Source organism: Hippichthys cyanospilos, unplaced genomic scaffold, assembly GCF_059441005.1.
Source record: "Hippichthys cyanospilos isolate Australia breed blue-spotted pipefish unplaced genomic scaffold, RoL_Hcya_1.0 HiC_scaffold_64, whole genome shotgun sequence".
Classification (NCBI taxonomy): domain Eukaryota; kingdom Metazoa; phylum Chordata; class Actinopteri; order Syngnathiformes; family Syngnathidae; genus Hippichthys; species Hippichthys cyanospilos.
The window spans coordinates 45,001-55,000 of record NW_028283420.1 but is presented as its reverse complement, the minus strand read 5'-3'; positions in this window follow the sequence as shown (position 1 = coordinate 55,000).

Here is a 10,000-nt window from a genome sequence, read left to right as displayed (position 1 = left end):
GGTCGCCCAACTCAGGGGCAGAAGTGCTGAAGTGAGGCCGACCTGCCTGGTTCCCAAAATCGGCCAAATATTAGGCAAAGTGCCGGTGTCCGCCCGGTTCCCCAAACGCCCCTGGTCGCCCAACTCAGGGGCAGAAGTGCTGAAGTCAGGCCGAGTCGCCTGGTTCCCTGGAGCGGCCAAATATTAGGCAAAGTGCCGGTGTCCGCCCGGTTCCCCAAACGCCCCTGGTCGCCCAACTCAGGGGAGAAGTGCTGAAATGAGGCCGAGTTGCCTGGTTCCCAAAATCGGCCAAATATTAGGCAAAGTGCCGGTGTCCGCCCGGTTCCCCAAACGCCCCTGGTCGCCCAACTCAGGGGAGAAGTGCTGAAATGAGGCCGAGTTGCCTGGTTCCCAAAATCGGCCAAATATTAGGCAAAGTGCCGGTGTCCGCCCGGTTCCCCAAACGCCCCTGGTCGCCCAACTCAGGGGCAGAAGTGCTGAAATGAGGCCGAGTTGCCTGGTTCCCTAAAGCGGCCAAATATTAGGCAAAGTGCCGGTGTCCGCCCGGTTCCCCAAACGCCCCTGGTCGCCCAACTCAGGGGAGAAGTGCTGAAATGAGGCCGAGTTGCCTGGTTCCCTAAAGCGGCCAAATATTAGGCAAAGTGCCGGTGTCCGCCCGGTTCCCCAAACGCCCCTGGTCGCCCAACTCAGGGGCAGGAGTGCAGGAATGAGGCCGACCTGCCTGGTTCCCCGGAGCGGCCAAATATTAGGCAAAGTGCCGGTGACGGCCCGGTTCTCGGGCCGGCCGGGAAAACGACAAAGTCCAACTTCAGGCTGGGAAGTGGCAAAATGAGGCCGAGTGTCCTGGTTCCCCAAAACGGCAAAAAATAAGGCAAAGTGCCGGTGACGGCCCGGTTCTCGGGCCGGCCGGGAAAACGACAAAGTCCAACTTCAGGCTGGGAAGTGGCAAAATGAGGCCGAGTGTCCTGGTTCCCCAAAACGGCTAAAAATAAGGCAAAGTGCCGGTGACGGCCCGGTTCTCGGGCCGGCCGGGAAAACGACAAAGTCCAACTTCAGGCTGGGAAGTGGCAAAATGAGGCCGAGTGTCCTGGTTCCCAAAATCGGCCAAATATTAGGCAAAGTGCCGGTGACGGCCCGGTTCTCGGGCCGGCCGGGAAAACGACAAAGTCCAACTTCAGGCTGGGAAGTGGCAAAATGAGGCCGAGTGTCCTGGTTCCCCAAAACGGCTAAAAATAAGGCAAAGTGCCGGTGACGGCCCGGTTCTCGGGCCGGCCGGGAAAACGACAAAGTCCAACTTCAGGCTGGGAAGTGGCAAAATGAGGCCGAGGTGCCTGGTTCCCTGGAGCGGCCAAATATCAGGCAAAGTGCCGGTGTCCGCCCGGTTCCCCAAACGCCCCTGGTCGCCCAACTCAGGGGAGAAGTGCTGAAGTCAGGCCGACCTGCCTGGTTCCCTGGAGCGGCCAAATATTAGGCAAAGTGCCGCTGTCCGCCCGGTTCTCGGGCCGGCTGTAAAAACGACTAAGTCCAACTTCAGGCTGGGAAGTGGCAAACTGAGGCCGAGTGTCCTGGTTCCCAAAATCGGCCAAATATTAGGCAAAGTGCCGCTGTCCGCCCGGTTCCCCAAACGCCCCTGGTCGCCCAACTCAGGGGCAGAAGTGCTGAAATGAGGCCGAGTTGCCTGGTTCCCTAAAGCGGCCAAAAAAAGAGCAAAGTGCCGGTGTCCGCCCGGTTCCCCAAACGCCCCTGGTCGCCCAACTCAGGGGAGAAGTGCTGAAATGAGGCCGAGTTGCCTGGTTCCCTAAAGCGGCCAAAAAAAGAGCAAAGTGCCGGTGTCCGCCCGGTTCCCCAAACGCCCCTGGTCGCCCAACTCAGGGGAGAAGTGCTGAAGTCAGGCCGAGTGTCCTGGTTCCCTGGAGCGGCCAAATATTAGGCAAAAAGCCGGTGTCCGCCCGGTTCCCCAAACGCCCCTGGTCGCCCAACTCAGGGGCAGAAGTGCTGAAATGAGGCCGAGTTGCCTGGTTCCCTAAAGCGGCCAAAAAAAGAGCAAAGTGCCGGTGTCCGCCCGGTTCCCCAAACGCCCCTGGTCGCCCAACTCAGGGGAGAAGTGCTGAAATGAGGCCGAGTTGCCTGGTTCCCTAAAGCGGCCAAATATTAGGCAAAGTGCCGGTGTCCGCCCGGTTCCCCAAACGCCCCTGGTCGCCCAACTCAGGGGCAGAAGTGCTGAAGTGAGGCCGACCTGCCTGGTTCCCAAAATCGGCCAAATATTAGGCAAAGTGCCGGTGTCCGCCCGGTTCCCCAAACGCCCCTGGTCGCCCAACTCAGGGGAGAAGTGCTGAAGTCAGGCCGACTTGCCTGGTTCCCTGGAGCGGCCAAATATTAGGCAAAGTGCCGCTGTCCGCCCGGTTCCCCAAACGCCCCTGGTCGCCCAACTCAGGGGAGAAGTGCTGAAATGAGGCCGAGTTGCCTGGTTCCCTGGAGCGGCCAAATATTAGGCAAAAAGCCGGTGTCCGCCCGGTTCCCCAAACGCCCCTGGTCGCCCAACTCAGGGGAGAAGTGCTGAAGTCAGGCCGAGTTGCCTGGTTCCCTGGAGCGGCCAAATATTAGGCAAAGTGCCGCTGTCCGCCCGGTTCTCGGGCCGGCTGTAAAAACGACTAAGTCCAACTTCAGGCTGGGAAGTGGCAAACTGAGGCCGAGTGTCCTGGTTCCCAAAATCGGCCAAATATTAGGCAAAGTGCCGGTGTCCGCCCGGTTCCCCAAACGCCCCTGGTCGCCCAACTCAGGGGCAGAAGTGCTGAAATGAGGCCGAGTTGCCTGGTTCCCAAAATCGGCCAAATATTAGGCAAAGTGCCGGTGTCCGCCCGGTTCCCCAAACGCCCCTGGTCGCCCAACTCAGGGGCAGAAGTGCTGAAATGAGGCCGAGTTGCCTGGTTCCCTAAAGCGGCCAAAAAAAGAGCAAAGTGCCGGTGTCCGCCCGGTTCCCCAAACGCCCCTGGTCGCCCAACTCAGGGGCAGAAGTGCTGAAATGAGGCCGAGTTGCCTGGTTCCCTAAAGCGGCCAAAAAAAGAGCAAAGTGCCGGTGTCCGCCCGGTTCCCCAAACGCCCCTGGTCGCCCAACTCAGGGGAGAAGTGCTGAAATGAGGCCGAGTGTCCTGGTTCCCAAAATCGGCCAAATATTAGGCAAAGTGCCGGTGTCCGCCCGGTTCCCCAAACGCCCCTGGTCGCCCAACTCAGGGGAGAAGTGCTGAAATGAGGCCGAGTTGCCTGGTTCCCTAAAGCGGCCAAATATTAGGCAAAGTGCCGGTGTCCGCCCGGTTCCCCAAACGCCCCTGGTCGCCCAACTCAGGGGCAGAAGTGCTGAAATGAGGCCGAGTTGCCTGGTTCCCAAAATCGGCCAAATATTAGGCAAAGTGCCGGTGTCCGCCCGGTTCCCCAAACGCCCCTGGTCGCCCAACTCAGGGGCAGAAGTGCTGAAATGAGGCCGAGTTGCCTGGTTCCCAAAATCGGCCAAATATTAGGCAAAGTGCCGGTGTCCGCCCGGGGCCAAATATTAGGCAAAGTGCCGGTGTCCGCCCGGTTCCCCAAACGCCCCTGGTCGCCCAACTCAGGGGCAGAAGTGCTGAAATGAGGCCGAGTTGCCTGGTTCCCTAAAGCGGCCAAAAAAAGAGCAAAGTGCCGCTGTCCGCCCGGTTCCCCAAACGCCCCTGGTCGCCCAACTCAGGGGCAGAAGTGCAGGAATGAGGCCGACCTGCCTGGTTCCCTGGAGCGGCTAAAAATTAGGCAAAGTGCCGGTGTCAAACGCCCCTGGTCGCCCAGCCCAAAAAATGACAAAGTCCCACAAACGCCCCTGGTCGCCCAAACACTAAACGCCCCTGGTCGCCCAGCCGAAAAAATGACTAAGTGCCAACAGCGCCCCTGGTCGCCCAAACACTCAACGCCCCTGGTCGCCCAGCCGAAAAAATGACTAAGTGCCAACGGCGCCCCTGGTCGCCCAGCCGAAAAAATGACTAAGTGCCAACAGCGCCCCTGGTCGCCCAAACACTCAACGCCCCTGGTCGCCCAGCCGAAAAAATGACTAAGTGCCAACAGCGCCCCTGGTCGCCCAGCCTTAAAAATGACTAAGTGCTAACAGCGCCCCTGGTCGCCCAGCCTTAAAAAATGACAAAGTCACACTTCAGGCCGAATTGTGCTGAAGTGAGGCCGACCTGCCTGGTTCCCTGGAGCGGCCAAATATTAGGCAAAGTGCCGCTGTCCGCCCGGTTCCTCAAACGCCCCTGGTCGCCCAACTCAGGGGCAGAAGTGCTGAAGTCAGGCCGAGTCGCCTGGTTCCCTGGAGCGGCCAAATATTAGGCAAAGTGCCGCTGTCCGCCCGGTTCCCCAAACGCCCCTGGTCGCCCAACTCAGGGGCAGAAGTGCTGAAATGAGGCCGAGTTGCCTGGTTCCCTAAAGCGGCCAAAAAAAGAGCAAAGTGCCGGTGTCCGCCCGGTTCCCCAAACGCCCCTGGTCGCCCAACTCAGGGGAGAAGTGCTGAAATGAGGCCGAGTTGCCTGGTTCCCTAAAGCGGCCAAATATTAGGCAAAGTGCCGGTGTCCGCCCGGTTCCCCAAACGCCCCTGGTCGCCCAACTCAGGGGAGAAGTGCTGAAGTCAGGCCGAGTTTGCCGCTGTCCGCCCGGTTCTCGGGCCGGCTGTAAAAACGACTAAGTCCAACTTCAGGCTGGGAAGTGGCAAACTGAGGCCGAGTGTCCTGGTTCCCAAAATCGGCCAAATATTAGGCAAAGTGCCGCTGTCCGCCCGGTTCCTCAAACGCCCCTGGTCGCCCAACTCAGGGGCAGAAGTGCTGAAGTCAGGCCGAGTCGCCTGGTTCCCTGGAGCGGCCAAATATTAGGCAAAGTGCCGCTGTCCGCCCGGTTCCCCAAACGCCCCTGGTCGCCCAACTCAGGGGCAGAAGTGCTGAAATGAGGCCGAGTTGCCTGGTTCCCTAAAGCGGCCAAAAAAAGAGCAAAGTGCCGGTGTCCGCCCGGTTCCCCAAACGCCCCTGGTCGCCCAACTCAGGGGAGAAGTGCTGAAATGAGGCCGAGTTGCCTGGTTCCCTAAAGCGGCCAAATATTAGGCAAAGTGCCGGTGTCCGCCCGGTTCCCCAAACGCCCCTGGTCGCCCAACTCAGGGGAGAAGTGCTGAAGTCAGGCCGAGTTGCCTGGTTCCCTGGAGCGGCCAAATATTAGGCAAAGTGCCGCTGTCCGCCCGGTTCTCGGGCCGGCTGTAAAAACGACTAAGTCCAACTTCAGGCTGGGAAGTGGCAAACTGAGGCCGAGTGTCCTGGTTCCCAAAATCGGCCAAATATTAGGCAAAGTGCCGGTGTCCGCCCGGTTCCCCAAACGCCCCTGGTCGCCCAACTCAGGGGCAGAAGTGCTGAAATGAGGCCGAGTTGCCTGGTTCCCTAAAGCGGCCAAAAAAAGAGCAAAGTGCCGGTGTCCGCCCGGTTCCCCAAACGCCCCTGGTCGCCCAACTCAGGGGAGAAGTGCTGAAATGAGGCCGAGTTGCCTGGTTCCCTAAAGCGGCCAAATATTAGGCAAAGTGCCGCTGTCCGCCCGGTTCCCCAAACGCCCCTGGTCGCCCAACTCAGGGCAGAAGTGCTGAAGTCAGGCCGAGTGTCCTGGTTCCCTGGAGCGGCCAAATATTAGGCAAAAAGCCGCTGTCCGCCCGGTTCCCCAAACGCCCCTGGTCGCCCAACTCAGGGGCAGAAGTGCAGGAATGAGGCCGACCTGCCTGGTTCCCTGGAGCGGCTAAAAATTAGGCAAAGTGCCGGTGTCAAACGCCCCTGGTCGCCCAGCCCAAAAAATGACAAAGTCCCACAAACGCCCCTGGTCGCCCAAACACTAAACGCCCCTGGTCGCCCAGCCGAAAAAATGACTAAGTGCCAACAGCGCCCCTGGTCGCCCAAACACTCAACGCCCCTGGTCGCCCAGCCGAAAAAATGACAAAGTGCCAACGGCGCCCCTGGTCGCCCAGCCGAAAAAATGACTAAGTGCCAACAGCGCCCCTGGTCGCCCAAACACTCAACGCCCCTGGTCGCCCAGCCGAAAAAAATGACTAAGTGCCAACAGCGCCCCTGGTCGCCCAGCCTTAAAAATGACTAAGTGCTAACAGCGCCCCTGGTCGCCCAGCCTTAAAAAATGACAAAGTCACACTTCAGGCCGAATTGTGCTGAAGTGAGGCCGACCTGCCTGGTTCCCTGGAGCGGCCAAATATTAGGCAAAGTGCCGCTGTCCGCCCGGTTCCTCAAACGCCCCTGGTCGCCCAACTCAGGGGCAGAAGTGCTGAAGTCAGGCCGACCTGCCTGGTTCCCTGGAGCGGCCAAATATTAGGCAAAGTGCCGGTGTCCGCCCGGTTCCCCAAACGCCCCTGGTCGCCCAACTCAGGGGCAGAAGTGCTGAAGTGAGGCCGACCTGCCTGGTTCCCAAAATCGGCCAAATATTAGGCAAAGTGCCGGTGTCCGCCCGGTTCCCCAAACGCCCCTGGTCGCCCAACTCAGGGGCAGAAGTGCTGAAGTCAGGCCGACCTGCCTGGTTCCCTGGAGCGGCCAAATAACAGGCAAAGTGCCGGTGTCCGCCCGGTTCCCCAAACGCCCCTGGTCGCCCAACTGACCGGCAGAAGTGCTGAAATGAGGCCGACCTGCCTGGTTCCCCGGAGCGGCCAAATATTAGGCAAAGTGCCGCTGTCCGCCCGGTTCCCCAAACGCCCCTGGTCGCCCAACTCAGGGGAGAAGTGCTGAAATGAGGCCGACCTGCCTGGTTCCCTGAAACGGCCAAATATTAGGCAAAGTGCCGCTGTCCGCCCGGTTCCTCACACGCCCCTGGTCGCCCAACTTACCGGCAGAAGTGCTGAAGTCAGGCCGACCTGCCTGGTTCCCTGGAGCGGCCAAATATCAGGCAAAGTGCCGCTGTCCGCCCGGTTCCTCAAACGCCCCTGGTCGCCCAACTCAGGGGCAGAAGTGCAGGAATGAGGCCGACCTGCCTGGTTCCCTGGAGCGGCTAAAAATTAGGCAAAGTGCCGGTGTCAAACGCCCCTGGTCGCCCAGCCCAAAAAATGACAAAGTCCCACAAACGCCCCTGGTCGCCCAAACACTAAACGCCCCTGGTCGCCCAGCCGAAAAAATGACAAAGTCCCACAGACGCCCCTGGTCGCCCAAACACTCAACGCCCCTGGTCGCCCATCCGAAAAAATGACTAAGTGCCAACAGCGCCCCTGGTCGCCCAGCCCAAAAAATGACAAAGTGCCAACAGCGCCCCTGGTCGCCCAGCCTTAAAATATGACAAAGTCACACTTCAGGCCGAATTGTGCTGAACAGAGGCCGACCTGCCTGGTTCCCTGGAGCGGCCAAATAACAGGCAATGTCCCGGTGTCTGCCCGGTCCCTCAAACGCCCCTGGTCGCCCAGGATTAAAATATGACAAAGTCACACTTCAGGCCGACTTGTGCTGAGCAGAGGCCGGCGTTCCTGGTTCCCTGGAGCGGCCAAATTAAAGGCAAAGTGCCGGTGTCAGCCCGGTCCCTCAAACGCCCCTGGTCGCCCAGGATTAAAATATGACAAAGTCACACTTCAGGCCGACTTGTGCTGAGCAGAGGCCGGCGTTCCTGGTTCCCTGGAGCGGCCAAATTAAAGGCAAAGTGCCGGTGTCATCCCGGTCCCTCAAACGCCCCTGGTCGCCCAGGATTAAAATATGACAAAGTCACACTTCAGGCCGACTTGTGCTGAGCAGAGGCCGGCGTTCCTGGTTCCCTGGAGCGGCCAAATTAAAGGCAAAGTGCCGGTGTCATCCCGGTCCCTCAAACGCCCCTGGTCGCCCAGGATTAAAATATGACAAAGTCCCACTTCAGGCCGACTTGTGCTGAGCAGAGGCCGGCGTTCCTGGTTCCCTGGAGCGGCCAAATTAAAGGCAAAGTGCCGGTGTCAGCCCGGTCCCTCAAACGCCCCTGGTCGCCCAGGATTAAAATATGACAAAGTCCCACTTCAGGCCGACTTGTGCTGAGCAGAGGCCGGCGTTCCTGGTTCCCTGGAGCGGCCGAATTAAAGGCAAAGTCCCGGTGTCAGCCCGGTCCCACAAACGCCCCTGGTCGCCCAGCCACACGGCGCCCCTGGTCGCCCATCCACAAAAACGGCAAAGTGTCAAAAATGCCCCTGGTCGCCCAGCCAATAAACGCCCCTGGTCGCCCATTCATAAAAACGGCAAAGTGTCAAAAATGCCCCTGGTCGCCCAGCCACACGGCGCCCCTGGTCGCCCATCCACAAAAACGGCAAAGTGTCAAAAATGCCCCTGGTCGCCCAGCCACTAGCCGCCCCTGGTCGCCCATCCATAAAAACGGCAAAGTGTCAAAAATGCCCCTGGTCGCCCAGCCAATAAACGCCCCTGGTCGCCCATCCATAAAAACGGCAGAGTGTCAAAAATGCCCCTGGTCGCCCAGCCACTAGCCGCCCCTGGTCGCCCATCCATAAAAACGGCAAAGTGTCAAAAATGCCCCTGGTCGCCCAGCCACTAGCCGCCCCTGGTCGCCCATCCATAAAAACGGCAAAGTGTCAAAAATGCCCCTGGTCGCCCAGCAAACAAACGCCCCTGGTCGCCCATCCATAAAAACGGCAAAGTGTCAAAAATGCCCCTGGTCGCCCAGCAAACAAACGCCCCTGGTCGCCCATCCATAAAAACGGCAAAGTGTCAAAAATGCCCCTGGTCGCCCAGCAAACAAACGCCCCTGGTCGCCCATCCATAAAAACGGCAAAGTGTCAAAAATGCCCCTGGTCGCCCAGCAAACAAACGCCCCTGGTCGCCCATCCATAAAAACGGCAAAGTGTCAAAAATGCCCCTGGTCGCCCAGCAAACAAACGCCCCTGGTCGCCCATCCATAAAAACGGCAAAGTGTCAAAAATGCCCCTGGTCGCCCAGCAAACAAACGCCCCTGGTCGCCCATCCATAAAAACGGCAAAGTGTCAAAAATGCCCCTGGTCGCCCAGCAAACAAACGCCCCTGGTCGCCCAGCCGAAAAAATGACTAAGTGCAAACAGCGCCCCTGGTCGCCCAAACACTCAACGCCCCTGGTCGCCCAGCCGAAAAAATGACTAAGTGCCAACGGCGCCCCTGGTCGCCCAAACACTCAACGCCCCTGGTCGCCCAGCCTTAAAAATGACTAAGTGCAAACGGCGCCCCTGGTCGCCCAGCCGAAAAAATGACAAAGTGCCAACAGCGCCCCTGGTCGCCCAACCGAAAAAATGACTAAGTGCCCGCATCTTTTGCGTTGACCCCCCACCTCTACCCTCAAACCAAAAAGATGCGGAGGTTTGACCCAGATCTCCAAAACACTATCGGCACATATATAGGGAACAGCATTTTAAGAGCTTTTGGAGCCGAAAATATGACAAAGTCCCACTTTTTCGAAAATATGACAAAGTCCCACTTTTCGAAAATATGACAAAGTCCCACTTTTTCGAAAATATGGCAAAGTCCCACTTTTCTGAAAATATGACAGAGTGCCACTTTTATCACAAATGAGTGCCTGGCTCCCCGGCAATGTGAAACACGAACACGGACTGGAGAAGCGGGCGGCTTTGCCGCTCGCCGCGGCCTCGCTCCGGAAGGGGGGGGGCCGCTTATGAAACACGAACACGGACTGGAGAAGCGGGCGGCGTTGCCGCTCGCCGCGGCCTCGCTCCGGGTGGGGGGGGGCCGCTAATGAAACACGAACACGGACTGGAGAAGCGGGCGGCTTTGCCGCTCTTCCCGGCCTCGCTCCGAGCGGGCGGGCCGAATATTAAACACGAACACGGACCGGAGAAGCGGGCGGCTCTGCCGCTCGCCGCGGCCTTTCGGGGGGGCCGCTTATGAAACACGAACACGGACCGGAGAAGCGGTCGGCTTAGCCGCTCTTCCCGGCCTCGCTCCGAGCGGGCGGGCCGAATAAATATTAAACACGAACACGGACTGGAGAAGCGGGCGGCTTTGCCGCTCGCCGC